General features: G+C 42.6%; 1 long non-coding RNA gene across 1 annotated transcript in view; it reads right to left on the bottom strand.

The window, feature by feature from the left end:
• LOC122563988 overlaps positions 1–20,621 on the bottom strand; it is a 67,221-nt gene extending 46,600 nt beyond the window's left edge. Inside the window, exon 1 of the long non-coding RNA XR_006315789.1 lies at positions 20,392–20,621. This is a non-coding gene — a long non-coding RNA (uncharacterized LOC122563988). The remainder of the gene's footprint in view (positions 1–20,391) is intronic.
• Positions 20,622–22,374: the final 1,753 nt, after the last annotated feature.

The raw sequence follows: 22,374 nt of genomic DNA, 5'->3' as shown, positions 1-22,374 counted from the left end.
TCCTACCTCAGGCGACTGACTGTGTGGAGTTTGCACATTCTCCCCGTGTCTGCATGGGTTTCCTCCGGGTGCTCCGGTTTCCTCCCACAGTCCAAAGATGTGCAGGTCAGGTGAATTGGCCATGCTAAATTGTCCCTAGTGTTAAGTAAGGGGTAAATGTAGGGGAGTGGGTCGGTGTGGACTTGTTGGGCCAAAGGGCCTGTTTCCACACTGTAAAGTAATCTAATCTAAAGTCCCAGAGAAACGCAATCCAGTTCAAAACATTCAGTGAAATCCTGTGAACAAAGCATCCTGAACATTTGGCTGCTGTGTGATTCATATAAAACTTTCAAAGTTGCTATCTACAGTTTTGGAGGAGAAGGAACATAGGAACATAAGTGTGTCATTCAGCCCCTCAAACCTGTTCCACCATTCAATGGGATCATGGCTGATCTATGACCTAATTCCATATGGCCTTTGCTTTAGAAAAATGTATCTATCACAGATCTCAGAGGCAGGGATTAAAGACATAAAAATGATTGGATTGCTCAGCATGCTTTAATCTTGTAAATTTACAAAACCGAAAAGGATGAAAAGTGAAAATAATGCTGCAAATCCATTAGGGGCAGCTCCAGAATTTGGAGTGAACCTTGCAGACTTCCTACTGGACAATCTGCAAAGTTGATTTGTTAAGAAGTGGCTCACAAAGAGTACCAAGGCCCACCTGTTTCATTGGATATATTGTTTACCAGAATTATCCAGCAATGATTTGACCTAACAGTTCAGCGTATATTGCAATCACAAAGATATTTTGATAATGTTTGAACAGGAGACCTTTTGGTTTACATTTCCCAACTACACTGACCAAAGCTGACTGTGACTTGGTTTTCCCACTAGTGGGCAGTATATGCACACCTGAATGGGAAATCCTGGGGCAGTCCTGTCCCTCCACACAATGGTGCCTGTGTACACATGCTGATGAAAAGCTAATGAATGAGATCTCGAGTTTAATAAGCCTGAACCACGCACGCCTTTTTGTTTGAAGGGATGATCTGGGACATTTATGACAAGCAAATGTGTATGAATTTTTTTTATACCGTTCTCACAGAAGTACTGGCCTGGATGTTACTGTGATAGGAACAACAGCATTTGCTGTCATCACAAAATAACTTGAACAGGAAACCTCTCGTGATCACAAATGCACCGGAAACGTGTAAATTCAGAGTTTGATGTGCTGTCAGAAACCACCCTGCTCCTCCTGAAGGTGTGCTCTTGTGTCCTTTCTGATAGGCTTGGCACTGACTACACTACAATGATACAAACATGGTGTACTTACTCACTATGTCTGGACTCAAACTGCATTAAAAAAAGCAGGGATTCTGACTACGGGAGTAAATAAGATTGTAAGAGTTCTGTCAGTGATAATTACTGCTACGCAGACTGTCTGATCCTGATTTCTCTTTCTACAAATGTGGAGACTCATTCATTCAATGAGAAATTATAGACCTGTGAGTCTGACATTAGTGGTGGGTAAGTTATTGGAGGGGATTCCGAGGGTTGGGATTTATATGCATTTGGAGAGGTGAGGATTGGTTGGGGATAGTCAGCATGGCTTTGTGTATGGAAAATGGTATCTCACTGACTTGATTAAGATTTTTGAGAACGTAACCAAAAAGATGGATGAGGGCAGAGCGGTAGACATTGTCTACATGGACTTTAGTAAAGCCTTTGGCAAGGTTCCACATGGTAGACTAATTAGGAAAGTTGGATCACGTGGGATTCAGGGACAGCTTGCCAACTGGAGACAAAATTGGCTTTATGGTAGGAGATAGAGGGTGGTGGTGGGTGGTTTGTTTTTCAGACTGGAAGCCTGTGGTGTTTCACAGAGATCACTTTGTTGCTATTTATATGAAAATGAGACCTCAGGAGACACGGTTAGTAAGTTTGCAGGTGACACCAAAATTGGAGGGGGAGTGGATAGTGAAGAAAGTTTATCTGAGATTAGAAATGGATCTTGATCACTTGGGTCAATGGGATGAGAGGTGGCAGATGGAGTTTAATTCGGCTAAGTGCAATGTATTTCATTCTGGTAAAACAAACAAGGGCAGGGCTTATCCAATTAATGGTAAGGCCCTGGGTAGTGTTATCAAACAGAAACCTAAGGGTTCAGGGACATAATTCTTTGCAAGTTGCATCACAGGGTGGTTAAGAAGGCATTTAGCACACTTGCCTTCATTGCTCAGCACTTTGTGTATTGGAGGTGGGACAGCATGTTCAGTTAGTACAGGAGCACTGTATGCAGTTCTGGTCGCCCTGTTATAGGAAGGATATTATTAGACTAGGGATGGTTCAGAAAAGATTTACCAGGATGTTGCTGTGAATGGAGGGTTTGAGTCATAAGCAGAGCCTGGATAAACGGGGACTTTTAACCCTGGAACATAGGAGGTTGAGGTGTGATCTTGTAGTGGTTTATAAAATCATGAGGAGCAGAGATGAGGTGAATAGCAAATGTCTTTTCTCTCGCGTGGGGGAGGTTGAAATTAGGGGGCATAATTTTAAGGTGAGAAGAGAAAAGTTTAAAAGGGACCTGAGGGGCAGCGTTTTCTCACAGAGGTTGGATCTTGTGTGGAATGAACTGCCAGAGAAAGTGATGAATGCAGGTACAGTTACAACATTTAAAAGCCATTTGGATAGGTACGTGAATAGGAGATTTTAGAGGGATATGGGCCAAGTGCAGGCGAGCGGAACTAGTTGAGTTTGGAAAACGTGGTCTGTATGGACTAGTTGGACCAAAGGGTCTGTTTCCGTGCTGTATAACTCCATGACTCGAGATTTGAAGATATTAAAGAAGTTATTTTTGGCTTCCTATCTAAGAGATGGCTTTAATTTCTAATCTTGTTTTATACTTAATGGTTTGGACTCTGTGTGGGCCATCGAGATTCTTCACTGACTGGTTGACAAAACCCATTTACAAAACCCACAATCTCTGCCACATGGGTACGGCCTCCTGGTGTTTGCTTGCTGCTAAGTCCAGGGAAAAGTTGTAGGCTGTTGCCAGGGCAGTCAGTGGTAAATATCATTCCTTCTCTGTTGGACCATTTATTAATCCCTACAAGGTGTATATTTTTAGGAAGGGTGAGATGGGGGAGGATATTGGCAGCAGCTGCCTTGCAGTTAGAGTTAATGATTTGTGGAAAGAATAAATCGATAGGAGTTATGGAGATTTGGAGACCTCAACGACAGGCGCAAAAACGACAGAAGGGAAGGAAGCAAAGCCATGTCAATCTGGACCTTTAGACAGGCGGAGGGCGACTGTCACCTCTGAGTAACTCCAGGTCTAAGTGAGGACAAACTGATGGCACTGTGTGAATTGTGGAGTAAGTTGTCTGCACCATCCACAAAGGTCACACTCTCTATTCCGAGCATTGTCATGGTAATATGCAACAGGAAGGCGGAGGCTTGAAGGAAACAAAAGCAATGTTCTCTCCAACTATTGGGAATCTCTGAGCCAGGACTGCTCTAAGTTGGAGAGGAACATTTGCAAATGTGCTGACTGTTCTGAGCGTCTCTGATGGACCCGGCTGAATCCATAATAGAAGGAGCTTGCAACATCCCGAGTGTCCCAGAAGGAAGAACCAGTACCTCTGATGAATGAGAATGGTCCATCTCATGTTGTACACCTCGAAACAGTGCTCCAGTTCAACCAGTACCTTCAGGTTCCAAGTGATGCTCTCATTTTTACTGACTTCCTGACCCACACGGGACTGGGGGTCTGTACCCACCATCAGGCTGTTTAGTCACATCCAAGCCCCAGGCCCTAGCTGGAAGAAAGTCATCCTTGTTCCTGGGAGACTGCCCAAGAGGAAGCAGAGGTTCCATTCCCCAGACCCCTGTGGCCAGCAACATCTCACTAAAAGCTTTTGACTCTTAGGTCATCAGGCAAAGGGCAAAGGCTGAAAGGAAATAAGAGTGAAATCTTGTACATCTTTGGAAAAGTAGCTCAACCATGGCAGGAGCTGAGAAGACAAATGTTTCCAAAGTTAAGCAGCGATGTTGATTAAGATGAGAGAGGACGTGAATTCACAAACCGAATAACAGTGTTTGTGTCAGACGAGGAGGGTGGGACCAGCAATGGTTCATTAACTTGAGGAACTGATTTCCATTTAAAACCACACTGTGTTAAATATTTGCTTCTCTGCACTGGGGGAAAATAGCAGAGTTTAACTGACTCTTTGATGCGACTGAGAAGGGATTAGGAGAATCAATAGGGCTAGGGAGGGCCCGGCCTGTTCAGCTTTACACTTCCAGTGGCTCCTATTGTTACTTTACAAAAGGAGCATTTTTGTATTTTCAGGCTCTTCTCAATTTAATGCCACAGAATTCTCAAACTGGACAGGAGATGTTTGACACTTTCCTTTCCACAAAAGATCGTTGCTGCTGAAGCAATGGCTAATATTGTACCTAAGATCGATAGATTTTCATAAGAATCAAATTAGTTAACGGATCTGGGACAAACCACGACCACTACCATTTATTACCTGGAGTAACGGGGCATGAACCAGGGCTCGTCCGCTCCTGTCTGTTTTCTTTCTTATTCTTTTCACTTTTGCTATATTTTCTTGCTTTTCTCTTTCTTTTATTTAAAACTCTTTGCAGCGATTCAATGGAATTGTATGGCAGAGAGAGTGGGCCCTGCACCAGCAGCCTCCCAGTGGTTGGAGCCGGTGATGGGAGTGCAGGCAGCAGCCTCCCGGGCACCGGCAGCAAGAGGGGACCTCTTGCCTAATGGTGGCAGCCTCCCATCAGGCCTGGCGATAGGATGCGGTGATGGCAGCAATGACACAGCTCCTTCCCGCATTCTGGGGAAGGCGGCTGTAAACCTTCTCCTGGCAATTGGGAGGCAGTGGCATCGTCAGTGGCAATGAGAACGTGGTTCCCCTGGTGATCGAAATGAGACATGCAGGCTGACCTAGACTCCAGGCCGTGGCTAGGCCCGGCTGCCTGCATTGGTGGCTGAGCATTCCTAACGCTGTCATGGAGATGAGACTTTCAACTTTAAGATCTGGACATTTTCTTATCTTTTGGCTCTCTTTAAAATATTTTTTTCTGTTATGTTTTTTCATTTTGTTTTTTTAACCAAGATGGTCCTGGAGAATGGTGACTTTGTATAGTTTTTACTGTACCCATGCATTCCTATACTTTAGTACACATGACAATAATACCTAGAAGGTCAGGGCAGTAGTTACATGAATATGAAAATCGTTCAATATTTATTGGGCAGAGAAGAAAAAATAATTATTTCCCTCTCAAAAGGAAGACCACCACCTCCAGACTTTTGCCCATTCACTTTTCTTAATTACATCCATTTTCACACACTTTATTTCCTCTTGACAATTTACTTTCCTATGTATTTTGGTGTCATCGACTTACTCCATGCCTTCATCTGAGTCATTGACAGAGATTATAAATCAGTTCCAATCCCCATCACACCCCATTTGTTGCAGGTCAGCAGTTTAATAAATGAACCATTCATTCCCACTCTCATTTTGTTGCATCTGGGCAAATGGCTTTTGGAAATCCAAGTACTGCATATCTAAGGTTCGTCTTTATTGTTCTTGCTTTTTACCCCCTCAAAGAAGTCCAAAAAATTAGTCATTTGGTAGAACAGAACTTGAGTATTGCTGAAAAAAGATACTTTTCATCTGGCAATCATCAGAACTTTTCACAAGAATGCCAGTTCAAGGAGAAAGCCAGTGTTTATACCATATGAGATGAGAGTGCTGATTAGTTGGTAAGTGGACTTTGAATGATAAATCAACACTCTACCAATCACAGTCTTCTCAAAGACATCCTGTGTGGTGTACAGGTCGCTGGGTCATGACCTCCCAGATATTGACAGCTCCACTACACGGACAGCACACTGTGTGAGATATGTGGATGGTAGACATTGTCAATGACAGCCTTGACTCCGGAGGCTGACTATTTTGAAGTGTGTTGGAAGAGGTCAGCAGGAGAGGAAAGCTCAGGTAGTGGAGAAGGAAATCCAGGGAAAACAGAGACCAGTGAATAAGGCACATTCTCAGCTCACTGATCCAAATGCAGCAGAGACTGCCATGCCAGAATGGGGCCACTGAGTCATACTGGGAAATGCTTTACACAGAGGTGACCACCACAGGGCAGACCATCATTTTATGAGACAAAAAGTTGCAACTCATTTACCAAGCTGTCTTTGTGGGCATGCTGTCTCTGGTGTTATCAGAGGTGGCGCTGCTGAGCTGGCAGTTCTCTGTTTGGTTGGCGGTGCTTGGGGGCTGAGTCATCATCTTAAATTAGATAGAGGCTCTGCCAGTGATCCCTTAATTGGCTAACCCTGGCAATGCCACTCAGGATGCCACCTCCAAACAAAATGGAGTTGGCTTCTGCTATTGATCCTGGTGGGTCTTCATCATTACCATCACCATCAAAATACAGACCTTTCTGAATTGCTTCATTCTGATTCCTATCTCTTCCTTAGTTTTCCCAGACTTCCAGATTTCCATTTTTGTCTTTGCAAACTGACGTAAGGAATTGCTTTTAGCTTCATACGATTGTGACCTCAATTGTTGATCACCTCGCTGAATTACTCAAGAAAATTCTTTTCATTTTTGGGGTATGTGTTGTATTGTGCTCGACATTTCTTTGAATAATGGAGGAAATAGCTTACTTTCTTTGAATAATGTTCACTCTTTAATACCAGTTCAAACCATTTTATTGTGATCAAATAATTTCTAATTCCTTTTTAACATTCCCTACTTAAACTTAGATGACTTACAGTGTGGAAACAGGTCCTTCAGCCCAACAAGTCCACACCGAACCTCCAAAGAGCAACCCACCCAGACCCATTCCCCTACACCTAACACTATGGGCAATTTAGCATGGCCAATTCACCTAACCTGCACATTTTTGGACTGTGGGAGGAAACTGGAGCACCCGGAGGAAACCCACACAGACACAGGGAGAATGTGCAAACTCCACACAGACAGTTGCCTGAGGCGGCCTGAGGCAGCAGTGCTAACCACTGTCACACCTGTAACCTTCCCTTCTCTCTCTTAAACCTATCGGGCCAGATTTTGCAATCAGCACCAAGGTGATAGTAATGTTTGCTGCTGATTTTGAAGCAAGCTGTCCTCAAATTCCCCTTGATCTCTGTGGTGTTGCACATTAACCCTTTCTTCCCCCTTTCTCCTGACTTCAGTTTGAAAATGGCACCAACTTGAGGGGAACTCCAGGAAACATTGCTATCACCAGCCAATCACATTGCAGAAATCTTATAGATGGAAACCCAGGATGTAAAATACATTCATTAGCCTTCACTGGTACTGACATTTTGCCGAGAGCAAAAATAAGTGATTGGACCACGGACGAGTCTAGGTAGGAGCAGAATTTTTGTTTAAATTTAAAGTTAAAATTATTATTTTAATATATCTGTATGGTTATTTTATCCACAATGGGCTTTCCACAACTTAAGTTTCTTTTCAGGACCAGAGATGTTGTTCAACAATAATTGTGAGAATGGAGCAACATCAAAATTTTAGTTCTTCTTTAAACGACGTTTCAACAAATGAACAATGCAAAACGACATTTTCTTGTCCATTCAGTGATTTTTAATTTTTCCTGTCAGTAGAGAATTGTAAAGTGACTGGCAGAATTTGCTGACTTTCCAACCATACACAGGATCCAAATGTTTCTGTCAATTTCAGAGGCTAGGCAATAGCCATCAACACAAGGCATCTGGATTAGTGGTGCTGGAAGCGCACAGCAGTTCAGGCAGCATCCAAGGAGCAGCGAAATCGACGTTTCGGGCAAAAGCCCTTCATCAGGAATAAAGGCAGAGAGCCTTAAGCATGGAGAGATTGCTTTTACCTCGTTGATTTTAACCCTACTGCGAATCCTCTTGCAAGGAAACCTGCCTTGAAGAAATTTTCCTCCTCTCTCTCAGGGAGTCCCTCTCCCACTGCAACTTCCAGGTCATTTCCTCTGCCCTGCTATGCTACTTTCTCCCCACCCCCACCCTCCTCTAGCTTATCTCTCCACGCTTAAGGCTTTCTGCCTTTATTCCTGATGAAGGGTTTTTGCCCGAAACGTCGATTTTGCTGCTCCTTGGATGCTGCCTGAACTGCTGTGCTCTTCCAGCACCATTAATCCAGTCATTGTTTTTACCTCGTTGATCAACACAAGGCAATCTAGTCATCTTTCCTTGTTATTCAGTGGCATTGCCACTGCTATCTCTCATTGCTGACATCCTAGGGATTACTATTGACTAGAGACTGACTGGACTAGCTTTATAAATATGGTAGCTGCAAGAACAGGTCAGAAGCTGCGGATTCTGTAGTGTGTAATTCACCTCCTGCCTCCCCATCATCCACAAAGCAAATGTCAGGAGCGTGATGAGATACTTTCCACTTGCCTGGATGAATGCAGCTTGATACCACACAAAACAAACCAGACCATTCGATTGGCCACACATCCTCAGATGTTCAGTCCCTCCACCACTGACACTCAGCAGCAGTATGTAGCTACAAGATGCACAGCAGAGATTCACCAAGACTCCATCAACAGCACCTTCCAAACCCATGACAGGGCAGTAAGTGCATTGGAACACCTTCCAGTTCCCTCCCAATCCACACAGCTTCCCGATTTGGAACCTTATTGCCGTTCCATCAATGCTGCTGAGACAAAATGTTGGAACTTCCCCCCTAACAGTACTGAGCGTGCCCCTAGCCCACATAGCTCACCATCGCCTCCCTCAGGGCAGTTTGTGAAGGATGATAAATGCTGGCCTATCCAGCGATACCCTCGTCCCATGAAAGAATAAGTGAAAGTGATAACAATCAATACTGACCATTACCCTGACATTACAACCTTGAAATCTTGGCCATTATCAAATTAAATCATACTTGCAAAAGGGACTTCCACCATCAAATAATTCAGTTTGTCTTTCACCACTAAATTCAATCTGGATTGCTTTTATATCTTGTATAATTTGAATTTTTTTTCTAGAAAACTTGAACGCACTCCCAGAGATGCATTTCCTTCATTGCACGGCCTGTTTTGCTTCTCCTCAGATGATGCAAAAATTGAAATGATCCCTTATAATCACTTTGTGTTTGCTGTTTACCTCCTTGATACCTGTATTTATCCATTCCTCCATTACATCCAACAACTATCAGGGTACTCCCGGATAATGTGCATTGTAATGGGCTCCTCTTAATTGAGAGATAATGGCATCAGACAAATGTCACACAGCTAAGTTACATCAAACATCACTGCAAGGGCTGTGTTCCTTCAGTTTCTTACTTCTTGTCAGCCCACTTTCTACATGTTGTTTGCAATATTCTGCTCTGGTATTTATAAAAAATATCGAAGAATGTAAGAGTTAAGAAATGTGGTTAAAGAGCAAACATTTATGAGGTTGTTTTATAACTAGATCATGCTAGAATAGGGGAAAGTACACTCAATGAAAATAATTTAGCTCTTTACCAGAAAGGAACTTAATCTCTGGTGGGTTATGAATTGTGGTCTCAGTGGTCAGGCCACGGGTAAAACATTTTCCATCGTCTTAACACATACCAGAAATACATGGTACCTGCTATGACAAGTTTTCAGTAGGTTCCCCAACTTGTCATAGGATATGGTCAAGGTCTATGAGGGATGAGGATGAAAACAAGATTGATTAAGGAGAGGTTGGAGGTTGTTGAGCTTGCTCGTAGGTAGACGTTTAAGCAAATCCATACTGTTGCTGGCTCATTTTCTCAATTAAGATCTAGCTCCATGTGCCTGTGATCTCAGATGCTTAATTTAGCTGTAAGAAATAAATTGGGCAGAATAGTCCTGTTCCTAACTTGATGTTGCAACTGGGGAGGAACTGTCTCACTGCTTTCTCACATTCTGATTCCTGGTGTTTGGATTACCGCAATAATGCCAGGCCATTCAGCCCCTCAAAACTAATTTGCCAGCTGCTGGATCATAATGGTTGGCAGAACATGGTGACCTCAGGATGTTTAAATAAAAATATTCATCCCTAGCTTGTGGATACCATGGGCAAGACCAACATTTATTGCTTGTTCTTAATTGCCCTTGAGAAAGGCTTGCTTAACCTCGATGGGTAGAGTTAAATTATTTCATGGCTGAACAAGTAATAAAATTCTCCTTTGAAGTTTGCTCCCTCAGATCATGGGGCAATTGACAATTTAATGGAGTACATGGACTGCCTTATCTATTCACATCCAGATTAGTTCAGGTGAGTTCCCCATTCTATTTTACTGGGACCCTGCTTTTCAGGAGACACATGTACCTGATCTAGAGCTATTGGGCTCGAATAAACGCTATCCTATTGATCCCATTAAAAGAGGATACTGCATTCCTAACAGGGAGAAGATTGGCCAGAGGGAGAACAGCCCCCACTTCTTTCACCATACAAGAAACATGCTTTGCTGCTGTTGTGTCAATCTCTGTGGAGAAACATTTGGCCACATGTTAAAAAAAGCAGTCAGAGTTATGCTACGAGATGTGAGTAAATTCTGGTGACCAAAATCACACCCACATGTAGCAACCACGTTTTCAGAATTCAGCCAATGTTCACCTCTAGCATGTTCTAAGGAAGATTCACAAAAGAAATGTGTCTGTTGATTGGAAAGACTTTACCTTGGATTGACAGTTTTGGCAAATTACGGATGTCCCAAAGCACCGTACAGTCAAAGAAATACGTTCAAAGTGCAGTCACTATAGTAATGCAGGGAATGCAGCAGTCAATTTTACATACAGGAGGCTGCCACCATCAGCAACGAGGCAATGGAGGTACATTTGTTTAGCACACCAGAGATAACTTTGTCTCAGGAGCAGGAGTTGGTCATTCAGCCCATCAATGCTGCTCCACCATTCAAGTTTTGACCATGGCTAATCATCTATCTCCATGCCTCTTTCCTGTATGACCTCCATATCCTTTGACATCACTGGTGTCCAGAAATCATTTTTTTTGTGTGAATTAATGCCATAGGATCTTTCATGCCACCCTGGTACATGGAGCCTCAGTTTAGCACTTTGTCTGAAAGATGGCACCCCTGACAGTGCTGCATTCCCTCAGCCTGACGCAAGAGTGATAGCTTTGATTTTTAACATTCAGTTCTCTGGAGTGGCACTAGAACAAAGAATCTTTTGACTCAGAGGCAAGAGTCCTACCAGCTGAGCTGTGCTTAACATTACTGGGTGTGTTTATATCTTATAAATAAAGATACAAATTAACAACTTGACCCCTCACGTCTGCTCCCCCATTCAATAAGATGATGGCTGATCTGATTACCCCACATTCCCACCTCCCCACACTAACCACTTACTGTTTGTTTATCAAGAATCCATCTACCCCTACTGCAAAAATATTCAAAGACTCTGCTTCTACTGCCTTTGGAGGAAGAGTTCCAAAGACTTGTGAGAAAATAAATTCTCCTTATCTTTGTCTTAAATGGGCATGCTTTAAGCTAAGCAATTCTGGATTCTTCCACAAGAGGAATTATCCTTTACACATCCATCCTATTAATACCCCTCAGCATCTTACATGTTCAATCAAGTTACCTGTTTGTTTTGTACATTCCAATGGGTACAGTCCAGCCGTTCAACCTTTCCTCTTAAAACAATCAGCTCTTTTCCAGATGTTAATCTTTAACTAATCTTCAGAAATTTTCACCTGCTTCCAATACTTTAAACATGGTGGCTAATGCTGTACACAGTATAGGTGCGGTCTCACTGATGGCCTGTGTAACTGAAGCATAACCTCCCTACCATTGTATTCAATTTCCCTCACTATAAATCATATCATTCTATTAACTTCCCTAATTACTTGCTGAACTTGTATAGTAATCTTTTGTGATTCATTCACTATGACTGTAAACCCTCTGCATCTCAGACCTGTGCAAACCTCTGACCATTTCAATAGTTTGTTTTGTTTTTGTTCTTCCTGTCAAAGTGGACAATTTCATATTTTGTCACATTACATTCCATTTGCCAGGTCTTTGCCACTCACCTAAATCAGCTGTCTCCCTTTTTAGGTTCCTTATTTCCCCTTTGCAATTTACTTCCCTGTCTATCTTTTTGTCATCAGGAAATGTAGCCACCTTACATTCCAGCTGTTCATTCAAGTCATTTATATAAACTGCAAATCATTAAGGCCCCTGCACCAATTCCAGTGGCCCACCACTTCTTATAGAAAATGATCTGTTTCAAGACTACTGTCAGTTTCCTGTTAGCTAGCCAGCCTTCTATCCACGCTGATACATTACCCGCTCCACCCTGAGCTTATATCTTTTTCAATAATCTTTAATGAAGCACAATACATCCTTTGTCTATAGCACATAGGTCAAACACGATTTCCTTTTCACAAAACCGTGTTGACTCTGCCTGATTACCTTGAATTTTTCTCAGCTGCTTTGCTATAATGATTTTCGTGACTGATTTCAACAACTTGCCCATTTCTGATGTTAACTGGCCAATTGCTTCTTGCTAGATTGAAGCCTCAAAGTGGCATGCTGCAAGTCATCCCTGCCCATCCAAAACTGACCCCTAATGATAAGAGTCTGCCCATGTGTCTGTGCAATACAATGGTGCAGATAGCCTTTGGTTTTGGCTGAAGCACCAATGCACTAACAGGTAAGTGAGGCAAGGCAGGGATACTTTGAGCATGCAGGTAGGTACTGAGTGAGTGAGTGCTAAGACAGCGAGTGAGCAGTCCTGAGATGCAGCTTAGTCCAAGCCATGAGTGTGCAGAGTGTCCTGCAGAAACCCTTTAACATGAGTTACCAGTGTCCCCTCCAATGCAAGTCGATGTTTCCTGAGCACACTGTGTTTGTGTTAGAGAGCTGGCATGAAGCTTGTGAGAGATGTTGGATACCCAAGGGCTATGTGTGGCTGATGCTTGTAGATGCTGTTTGGTGCTGAGCAACATGGACACTCCTTACAGCCAGCCGTAAGCTGGAGTCACCACGTACCTACTTGGACTCCTGCACTGAGAATTCTCAACGTCGACCTTGTTTGGCTAATACAGGTAGCTGAATACTAATGAGGTGAGTTGTGGCATTAATAAAACGTTAAACAAGCCATAATGCCCATCACAAGAGGCTTCGCTGGACTTCTCACAGGACTCTGCCTCAAATCTCTCCATAGCCCATGTTATTCAGATTCCTTCTGCCAAGATTTCCTAACCAGTATAACATATATATGTATAGAATTCCTACAGTCTGGAAGCAGGCCATTTGTCCCATCAAGTCCACACCAGACAAAGAAAAGAACAAAGACAATTTACAGCCCAGAAACAGGCCCTTCAGCCCTCCAAGCCTGAGCCGATCGAAATCTACTGTCTTAACCTGTTGCCCAATTCCTCAGTGTCTGTATCCCTCTGTTCCTCACCTACTCATGCATCTGTCCAGGCTCATCTTAAATGAATCTACCGTGCCTGCCTCTACTACCTCTGCTGGCAATACTATCCAGACACCTAGCACCCTCTGTGTAAAGTACTTGCTGTGTGTATATCCCCCTTAAACTTTTCACCTCTCACCTTGAACGCATGACCTCTCGTTATTGAATCCTTCACCCTGGGAAAAAGCTTATCTCTATCCACCCTGCCTATGCCCTCCATGATTTTGTAGACCTCAATCAGGTCCCTCCTCAAACTTCTTTTTTCTAATGAAAACAATCCTAACCTACTCAACCTCTCTTCATAGCTAGCACCTTCCATATCAGGCAACATCCTTGTAAACTTTCTCTGCACCCTCTTCAAAGCGTCCACATCCTTTTGGTAATGTGGCGACCAGAACTGTACACAGTATTCTAAATGCGGCTGAACCAAAGTCTTCTATAATTTTAACATGACCTGGCAGCTCTTATACTCAATACCCTGTCCAATGAAGGCAAGCATACCATATGCCTTCGTGACCACTCTATCCACCTGCACAGTCACCTTCAGGGTACAATGGACCTGAACTCCCAGATTTCTCTGTTCATCAACGTTTCCCAAGGCTCTTCCATTTACTGTATAATTCATTCTAGAATTAGACTTCCCAAAATGCATCATCTCACATTTGCCTGGATTGAACTCCACCTGCCACTTCCCTGCCCAACTCTCCAGTCTATCTATATTCTCCTGTATTCTTTGACAGTCCGTTATGCTTTCTGCTACTCCACCAATCTTCGTGTCATCTGCAAACTTACTGATCACTACCAACAGTGCCCTCTTCCAGATCATTTCAGACCTCTGAAGAACATCCCACCCAGACCTTCCCCCAAGCTATCCTGTAACCCTGCTTTTCCCAGGGCTAAGCCACCTAGCCTGCACACCCCTGGGCACTATGGATAATTTCCCATGGCCAATCCACCCAAACTGCACATCTCCGGGAGGAAACTGGAGCACCAGAAGGACAGACATGGGGAGAATGTGCAAGCTCCACACAGACAGTCGCCCGACGGTTTATTGAAGCTGGGTCCCCAGTGCTGTGAGGCAGCAGTGCTAATCACTGAGCCGCCAGGCTGCCCCTTGATAGGCTTGCATGTTTCGGGAAATGTGCAACAAAAAAACAGTTTTAGGAGACTCCTCAACAGTTGCAGTCTCTGAATGCATGCCCAAAATAGCTTAGCTGAGAAGCTTTCAGTCAAGTGAATGTTCATCCAAAAATGTTGGTCTTTGTTGGCATGCCAAAAGTGAAGATGGAATGTTTCCAGGGAGAGTGTGGCCTTTGTGGAACAAAAGCAGTGTAGTGTTCTGATTGAAGTGATCTACTCTCAAAGGAGAAGCTGATGTGTTGCTTTATTTATTCTTTCAAACGATGAGGGCATCGCTAGCTAGTCAGCATTCATTACTCAACCCTAATTGTCCAGAGAGAGATTGGGAGTTAACCACATTGGCTGTGGGTCAGGAGGCACATGTAAGCCACATCAGGTAAGGAGGTCAGTTTCCTTCTCTAAAGAGCATTAGTGAACTAGACAATTGGCAATGGATTCACTCTTAATTCTAGATTTTTATTTTTAACTGAATTCAAATTCCACCATCTGCTGTGGTGGGATTTGAACCTGGGTCCCCAGGACATTACCAGGGTCTCTGGATTGATAGTCCAGTGATAATATTACTAGGCCATTGCCTTCCCTAATGAGATTATAAATCAATATATTCCCATGCCTTGGATATATCTGTTGTTTCTGCTTCCCAAATGAAACCTCAGTTGGTAAAACAGCAGTCTAGTCAGGAGATTGATATCCAGCTCCCCAGTCCAAGAATATAAATAGCCTGTTGTTAATACAGAACTTGAGTATTGCTGAAAAACAGATGGACTTTGTTGAAGCTTTTCTTGCAGTACTGGGATCCTGAGTACGAATATGCAGGTTTCTGTTTCATAAAGACAGAAAAGAGTACTGTTCCTATTTGAACATAACAAAATAGTAGTCATGTTGTATCCCTTGGGGTAACACTTTGACCAATCAGAGTCAAACAGTCTGGTTTAAAACTTAAAATTTAAACAAAGTTTGACAGTTAACTGTCAGTCATCATCTAATTGGTCCATAGTGACACCTCTACTTTTATACAGCATAAATGTTGATTTCCATTTAAATTAGTATTTCTTGCAAATTGTCTTCATGAGAACAAGACAAAAGGACTTGATTAACTGCCTTTTTACAGCAATTCCAAAAATACATTAATTTGCTTATAGACTTAAGGAAATGACCTATTAAGATGACTGAAAGGAATGATAGAGAAGATTGGAAGAAACCATTTTGGCTGGTTGGGAGGAGAATGGGAATCCAGAAAAAAAGGGAGCATCGAGTTAAACCTGGTCAATGACTGTGTTCAGATGAAGGAGAGGGGAAAGCTGCAACTTCCTGTACTAAAAGGCTTTTGAGAAAAATTGAAAATGTCAGAAACTGAGTTTGATAGATTCTGTTAAACAAGTGCATGGAGGAACCAAAAACAAAACTGAGAATGTTGGAAATCAGAAATAAAAACTGGAAATGTTGGAGGAACTCAGCAGGTATGATTGCATCTATGGAGAGAGAAGCATTAACTCTGTTTGTCTGGCCACAGTTGCTACTACAAATCTTGAGCATCTTCAGTGTTTTCTGCTTGTATGAAAGAAACAAAGGCACGATGGTTAGAGTTGAGATCCTAACTGCTCTTGCTGTTCTGAGTGGTCAAGGTCACAGGATTGGAAGGTGCTGTAGAAAATCACCCACAAATGCAGGCTCAGTTTTACGAACCTGTTGGCAACACTCAGAGCTACTTCAGTACCAGCTCTATGGAGGCCTTGTTGCTTCTCGATGGCCACACAACCTTAATGACCTCCAGTACTGTACTGGGTGAGCAGGGATTTCATCCAACGAGGCATTGCAAATAGCAAAGACATTATAATGAGCCCTTGCCTCTCCCAACATCCATGGATCTCAACTCTTCCCCTGGCAATTTTCCAAGATTGAATAGGACTGCTCGCAACCTCAGGAACATATATGATCTTGATCTTGAGTTTTTGAGCAGGAGAAAGAGAAACAGATGCTGGAGATCAGAGTCGAAGAGTGTGTTGCTGGAAAAGTACAGCAGGTTAGGCAGCATCCGAGGAGCAGGAGAGTTGACATTTCGACCATAAGCTCTTCATCAGAAATGACAGAAGAGCTTATGCTCGAAACGTGGATTCTCCTGCTCCTCGGGTGCTGCCTGACTGGCTGTGCTTCTCCAGCACCACACTCTTTTGCAATGAGCTTTTGACCCCATATCTACATCGTTGCTAAACTAAACCTGTCCCAGCTCTGAGTTATTGTCTGGATCTGCCCCTGCCTCAGCTTATTTGAAGCAGAAGCCCTCACCCAAGCACTTTCTAACCTTGTGGAGGAGGTGGTGGGGGAAGGGGGGTGTCTTGGTTAGCTCATTTCGCTGCTCAGCTGGTTTGCCAATAACGCCAGCAACACAGGTTCAATATCCACCAGGAAGGTCCTGCCTTCTCAACCTTAGCCCTTGTCTGAGGCATGGTAACTCTCAGGTTACACTCACCACCAGTTGTCTTTGTCTAATGAGAGCACAGTTGATAATCCACTGGGACTACAGTGGCTTTACCTTTATTTGGAACTGTTCTAAATGGTCCTGGCCAGTCTTCTATGTTTATCCTCTCTTAACTAGAGACCTTATAAAGTGTTGTTGCCCTTGCCCTATCACTCCTGTGCTCGCTAACCTGTGTCGATTCCCAGTTAAACCACGTCTCCATTTTAAAATTCTCCTCCTAGTTTTCTCATTCTAGTCCCATGGTCTAAGCCTTACCTATCTCTGTAATAATCTCCAGCTTCCTGACCCCCCAAGATATCCTATTCTGGCCAATTAGTTATCCATGATTTTAATTGCTCAACCAATGGTGGCCATGTCTTCAACTGTCAAAGCCCTGAGCTCTGCAACACCCTCCCTAAATCTCTCAGTCCCACTACCTCTCTTATCATCTTTAAAGTATTGCTTGAAACCTATCTCTTTGTCAAGGCTTTGGTTACCTCTCCTTATGCCTCCTTGCATGGCTCCATATCCAACTTAATTTGTGAAGTACCTCTGAGCAGCTTATTACTTTAGAGAAGTTTTATAAAGTCAAGTTGTTGTTATTACAATTAGGGGGAATGGTTAGCTCACGACATTTCAGAAAGACCAGATCTTTCTGTTGCTAATGCAAATTGGACTATCGTACAGTGGGTCTGAAATATCCAGAATTGCAATTTAGCGACTTATACTAAAATATTTTGTTAAGGCAATGTGGCCAACTTATGTCACAGCAAGCGTTCAGCTATGAACAACATAGATCAGAGGTAAAGTTTTGTGCAAGTTGCTGCATAGTCATTTTTCCATGACAGGTTTACTTTTGCAATACTCAAATGCCACTCACACGTTTTTATCAATATAATCAAAGTGCTGCTCTTTACATTTGAAGCTGAACTCATAAAGTAGAGAAATTCATCGAGGTAGATATACCAATTGACATTGTCCTTAGAATGATCTATTTGAAGTATCTACTATGATACACAGCTTTTTGCTCATTAGTTTCCATTTGACAATGATGCTATATCAAGTCTGACACTTTTTGCTATAAATGCTCTCTGGAGTATTAGTTGCTATAAAAGCCTTTGGTATATAGTTATCTAGAATATTTTGGCTCTTGCGCAATCCTGATTTTTATCGTTCCACCATTTGGCAGCCATACTTCAACTAGGCCCTAAACTCTAGAATTCTCTGTCTGGAGCTCTCTGTCTCTCTGCTCTCTTTCCTCCTTTAAGGTACTTCTAAAACCTACCCTTTTGGCCATGCGTTTGGCCACCTAGACTAAAATGTCCTCATGCAGCTGGGTGTCAAATTCGAATCCCCTATTGAAGTGCCTTAAAACATCCCACAACATTAACGTTGCTATATAAATGCAGGCTGTTATAACTGTTAACCTTGATGTCTAAACAATTTATACATTCAGAAATTGTTTTGATGGGATGGGAATTAAATGACTGATTTTAAATCATGAATTATATTGGAGAGACTACATGTCGTGCCATGGAATTTGGCTTCTGCCATCCATTCCCCTAATATACTGTCCAAGCCAAGAAGTTGCAAGTAGCAATTAGTATTGTCTAACCACAGAACAATGGAGTTAGTATCCTTATTCTTAATGAAAACTAAATTGTTCCCTTTCTCTAACATTTTCTACTATTAAACATGTTCTGCCAAATTAATTAATTTGGAGCTCCAGTGTAATTTCACATTATGTTATGACCTCATATTTCAGCAGTTAATCACCTCCATCTATTCTGAATTTAAATAATTTCAATATGTCAGCAGCTCATTGCTGCCTTACAGACGCGAATATTTCTGACAGCGTGACCCATCAATCTGTCGCTATTTGTGGGGTCTATACTGCAGTGGAGAGGGGGCCTCCCAATTCTCCCATTCTAATAGATCACTCATCTTCATCGGTGCAGGCAGTATTGAGAAGCTAAAACAATTCCACACATATAGGGTGATGTAGTGTGCAGTGTGACTTAAGAAATAGCCTATTGCTACAAACATTCTAAAAATGAAAAGCAACCTCATTGCGAAGTTTGTCACCACTCAGGAATTAAAATTAAACCTTTATATAAGGAATGTATTATCTGTTGGCCACTAGTGCAGGACTGTGCCGTGTTGAACCAGAAAGGGTTAAAAAGTTTACTGAAAAGTTTACTGGTAATGTTTACCCTTTGGAAAGAAAACAGACAGCAATGCATTCACATCCTGCTTTTGCTTGTGATGTTGTAGTTACATTTTCAGCAATTGGAATTAATTCTATCACTGGCAACATTTATATTCCCTTTCATTTCTGCATTGTGCACATACTGCCTTATTCCTGGCTTCATGGTGCACCACACGCTCCCAAGCATCACCTCCTACATTAGCACTAAATCTGAAATAAAAACTGAAATTGCTGGAGAAACCAAGCAGCTGTGGACGCATCTGTGGAGAGAGCAACAGAGTTAACGTTTTGAGTCCAGTATGACTCTTTTTTAACTCCTGAGAATGAAGAAAAATCCAAAATGAATCGGATCTGAACATGTTCGACTCAAAAGTGTTAACTCTGTTTCCCTCTCCACAGGTGCTTCCACACATCTGCTAAGTTTCTCCAGCACTTTCAGTTTTTTGTTACGCTATGGCCAAAGTCTGAATTAAATCCTTCTCCTGCACAAAGCCAAAATACTGCAGAAGCTGGACATCTGAAATAAAAACAGTGGATACTGGAACTGTTCGGAAGTTCAGGCAGCTTCTATGGACAGAGAAACAAAGCCAGTGTTTTTGGTTGATAAGGATCATTTCATAAGGATCATTCTAAGGAAAGTTAATCTCAGGCTTTAGTCGTTTTTCTTTTTCTAAAGGTGCAGCCAAACCAGTTCAGTATTCCCAACCTTTTGCTCAACCTGCTCCTTTGCTTTGTGGGTGAAGATCCTGCAATGCAATGATTGACTTGGTTTGGAGAGCAGAAGGAAAGAGTGGTGGAAATGGTAGATTTCTTACATTACTCCACTTCAAAATGCACATCATTGGCTGTAAAGCACTTTAGAATAGATGCTACATAAAGGCACATCTTCTTCAAGTGCCAATCCCATTGTCTCTATGCCAATGTTTGTTGCTATTCCAACAGTAGAAGCATCATTCCCAAACTAAAGCCAATTAGTCTAACTCATATCCCTCAGAAACAAAATGCTAAATCCTTACACACACCGTAACTAGCTGTCAACATGCCAGCTCTTCTAGTATTGTGCACACAGACAATAAATGCTCAGTTTTGGAGATAATGCACATTCTAAACATCCTGTAAATGGCCACATAAGGAATTTGCCATCCACTAACTGAAATCTTACCTTTCAGTAGTATGCCCCATCAATAATCTGTCCATCACACAGCACCTCTTGATTACGTCCCATATTTCGATCGGTTAAAAGATGTTCAAACCTTTATTTCTCTCTATTAGTTATCCAACTTGTCACTTTTGGTTGGTTCAAAACTGAAGCAGTTTTGAGGTTTTGTGGATGCTCTAGATAATAGCATTTAGCGTAAACAGTCAAAACCATATTTTGACGTAAATATTTCCATGGGTGCAAGGTAATGAGTTGAGGTAGAATTACACCCACGCACTGCTCAATGATTCGCCATTTCAAATTAAAGTTTTATCGAAAAGGAAACTACACGGATAGTTCTAAGCAGAAAAGATGTTTGCCTCGCCCTTGTTATCCTTGGTTCTTATTGTAGTTTCAGTTTTCAAGCCAATAGCATCAATTAACCCTTTGGCTGGCTCTTTCCGAGGATTTTTTTTCTGAGATAATTGAGATTGACGATAGAGTCCGTAATTTCATTAACCTCGACTGCAATTGGAGCTGGAATTTTGATATTTTATACCACAGGATGTTAAGCTCCATGTCTGTAGCTCAGTAAAAGGTATCTAATCTTAGTTACTCTGGAAGAAGTAGGGATCAGTCACTTTTCTGATGGAGAAGTGAAGAAATTCTCCCTTATGACATGGCCATTATTTATCTTTCAATTAACAGTCAAAGCACGCATTGTTCTGACTCACTAACACAGCCATGTCATTAATATCCTGCTTCCTGGTTTTCAGGCCGGAGTGTAGTCATAGTGACAGCCTGAGGAAGGATTGAAACAGGAGGAAACGGTCCTCCTCCCTGTTTCCCACTTCCCACTGGAAGTGATGCTGGAGATAGTGTGAACCAAACTGGAAACACTGTTACTGGTGGATGGCAGTCCCATGGGACCAAAGAGGTGCAGACAGGTATTGTCAGGAGTACAATCCCAAGGAGACCACTTTTGGATATTGTGAGCAATTGTGGCCCCCCTCTTATAGGAAGGATGTTGTTAAACTTGAAAGGGTTCAGAAAACATTGACAAGAATGTTGCCAGGATTGGAGGGTTTGAGCTATAGGGAGAGGCTGTTTTCCCTGGAGTGTCAGAGGCTGAGGGGTAACCTTATAGAGGTTTATAAAATCATGAGGGGCATGGATAGGGTAAACAGACAAGGTCTTTTCCCTGGAGTAGGCGGAGTCGAAAACCAGAGGGCGTAAGTTTAGGGTGAGAGGGGAAAGATTTAGAAGGGACCTAAGGTGCAACATTTTCACACCGAGGGTGGTACGTATATGGAATGAGCTGCCAGAGGAACTGGTGGAGGGTGGTACAAATACAACATTTAAAAGGTATCTGGATGGGTATATGAATAGGAAGGGTTTAGAGGGAAATGGGCCAAGTGCTGGGACTAGATTAGTTTAGAATATTTGGACAAGCTAGACCGAAGGGTCTGTTCCTATGCTGTACTTCTCTATGACTCTATGAGCTGTGAATGATTTTAGTAACTCCATTACATTAGGGAGGGGGGCAAGTGGCTTGAATGATTTGATGGATTTCTCCTGTAATCCCCTGCACAGCATGCTCAGGACAACTGCACTGGGTTACCTTCATTTGGAACTCTGTATGGATCTCCTTAGTCCTGTGCAGTGGCAATAGGGCTGCAATACAGGCAGTAGCTTTCATCTTGATGATCTACACTACAGCTCTGGTTGTACATCCTGATGCTGCTGTAGGTAGTGGTGTGGATTCTGTTGCTGAGGGCACGTCAGTCACTTGCTGCAGTGATGACTGCCATCCTGGAGCTTCAGATCAAGGTGCCCAAACTCTGTGGTTCATGAAACAGTTTCCAAAATGTTGGGAATCACTTGTGAATTAGCAAAAGACATCCTCAGAACACATGCAGAGAGCTGCCCCTTTCAGATAGGCTGGCCAGCGACTATACAGTTTTTTTTCTCTGATTTTCCACTGAAGAACTGTAGAAAGGATACAGC

This window comes from Chiloscyllium plagiosum, chromosome 28 (assembly GCF_004010195.1).
Source record: "Chiloscyllium plagiosum isolate BGI_BamShark_2017 chromosome 28, ASM401019v2, whole genome shotgun sequence".
NCBI lineage: Eukaryota > Metazoa > Chordata > Chondrichthyes > Orectolobiformes > Hemiscylliidae > Chiloscyllium > Chiloscyllium plagiosum.
This window is presented reverse-complemented; position numbering and strand designations above follow the sequence as displayed.